This window comes from Asparagus officinalis, chromosome 6 (genome assembly GCF_001876935.1).
Source record: "Asparagus officinalis chromosome 6, Aspof.V1, whole genome shotgun sequence".
Classification (NCBI taxonomy): domain Eukaryota; kingdom Viridiplantae; phylum Streptophyta; class Magnoliopsida; order Asparagales; family Asparagaceae; genus Asparagus; species Asparagus officinalis.
The window spans coordinates 47,577,489-47,580,124 of NC_033799.1; positions in this window are offsets into that span (position 1 = coordinate 47,577,489).

Genomic DNA, 2,636 nt, shown 5'->3' on the forward strand with positions numbered 1-2,636 from the left:
AGAAGGCAATTTTAAATCAGGACAGCCTGGCGATAAAGTTAAAGGTAAAGGTAAAAGACCTTTTGCAGGCTCAGGAGGACCCCAGCAGCGGGGCAAGGGTCCACATCAGCAAGGTCCTAACAAGAAGGGACCTTAGCAGGGTCAAAAGGCGCAACAATGCATGTTTCAAGGGACTTGTTACAATTGCAACAAATTTTGACACCGAGCATCCGAGTGTCACAATGCACCATCAGCAGGCTAGCAGGGCAAGAATAAGAACCAGCATCAGCAAAATCATGCTTAGGGCCAAGGACAGGACCAGCCGTTGAGGATTAAGGCACCACCAGCAGTCCCGAGGATTGAGGGACATGTGCGAGATATTCAGGAGGTCCAGCAGGGATAGATAGTCCCATATGTTCCAGGCGATGCAGCACAATAGCCTTCGGCTACTGGTAGAGTATATGCAGTTACTCCTCACGACCATGGAGCGAGCAGGGCCGTGGTGGAAGGTATGTTCCTTGTGAACTCCTTTCCAGCCCGTATTCTTTTTTATTCTGGCGCTTCACATTCTTTCATCTCCTATGATTTTATGAGTAGTCTTCAGCTTGTAGCACAACCTTTAGATATCCCGTTATCTGTATCTACTTCTTTAGGAGAGGCGTCTCTCTTAGAGAGTATTTGTAGGAGATGCATTATCAGCTTAGATAAGTCTAAGTTCATAGTTGATTTATCTATTTTGCATATATATTCGAGTATGATGTTTTGGTATGGATTGGTTACTTTCCTACTACGTTAGTATCGACTGTTGGTGAAGACAGTCATTTCGTGAGCATTCAATAAATTTGTATAGTTTGTAGCAACCTCATAAAGTAACTAGAATGCAGAGTTATTTCTGGCATATGTTGAGGAGGTGATGAGATGGGATCGGGGTGCAGATTTGAGTGAGACATGAGTGGTCTCTGAGTATCATGATGTCTTGCAGGACATACCAGGTTTACCTCCAGTGAGAGAGAGGTCGAGTTTTACATTGAGTTATAGCTAGGCACCACACCGATACCCCCAGCACTTTATCGTATAACACATGTTGAGATAAAGAAGCTTTAGATCTAGTTAGATATCTGCTATAGAGGATTTATGATCGGTATAGCGCGGCTGGGCGTAGTTTCTTGAAGAATAGTCTTCGTTCTAGTTATCAATTGTTGCGGATTCGGGAGATGGATATCCCCAAGACCGCCTTTCTGACTCGGTATGAGTCTTTTGAGTTTCTTGTCATGCCATTTGGACTGATCATTGCACCCACAATATTTATGGGATTGATGAATCGGGTTTTCTATCCACACTTGGACCAATTCATTATAGTATTCGTTGATGATATTCCTATCTATTCGGGATCGGAGGCCGAGCATGAACAGTATTTGAGGTTAGCATTGCATACATTGCGGGAGCACAACCTATACGCTAATTTTTAGCAGTATGAATTCTAGTTATTTGAGATCTGAATTTTGGAACATGTTATCAGCCGAGAGGGCATCACAGTAAAATCTAGCTAAGGTGTAGATCGTTTCAGAGATTCATAACTTCTTAGTTTTGGACCGGCTATTATAGAAAGATACTTCAAGATTTTTCAAAGATTTCGACATCACTTTCACGCCTTACGAAGAAGGGTGTACAGTTTATTTGAAGCATAGAGTGCCAAAAAACATTTGAAGGTTAAATTGATTACAGTACTAGTGATGGTTATTGTTCGCGTGGAAAACTGTAGCTTTCTTCATTAATGAAATAATTGTCATCTTGGGTTACAAAGATCCGGTCTTTTATAGATCCGGTTACAACTAAATCAAAGAAAGAAGAAAAAAATAAAAATTACAACTTTCCTCTTGTGAACAAATCGCAAGCTCCTGTTTTGCGGTTGCTTGCTTGTGTGGGTTCTTTGCCAACGCCGGGGTTAATCCGTGGACCACCACGCGATCTAGATCCGGTCGGATCTACACGATTATGCGGGTATTATTCCACGAAGGGAATAATAGCCGGGAGGGATTAATCCACCAAGGGAATAATCGCTCAGATCTCGAGATCTAAGACCAAGCTTAGATCTGGAGTGTAGTCTCGTGTAGATCTCAGATCTGTTCTTTCTTCCTCTCGAGATCCTGCCTTTTCTGACGTGGATGGTCGCCGAGGATCAGATCCGAATGTGCAAGTCTTCTGGTCTTCAAAGCTCCGAGTTCACTCTTCAATCCGGCAGAGTTTCGGCTCTTGAAAGTTCGACCTCCGAAAATGAACATCTCTAGGCCTATTTATAGGCTCTCAGGACAGTGGCTGCAAAAAGGGAATTGTCGGCCACCTCTGGCCAGTCCGTTTTCCGGTTTTGTCCGTGATTCGGTTGATTGAGACTCTGATTGGTTGATCTGATTTGGTAGTAAGTCGGATTCCTGATTTGGCAGTAAATCCGCTTCTGAGTTCGAGTCCGAAACTGATCTTGATTCGATCGCGATTCGTCCGAGTCTGTTCTCGGTTGGATGACTCGTTGATTCCTTAACACTTGGCTTGATTCCGAACGCGTATGAATGCATTCCGTCGCTTCTGTGCGATTCGTCGATCTTGTCGCCTCGTTGGTTCGCCGGTTTGTGCCGAGCTATGCTAGGGGACCTATAAGCAAT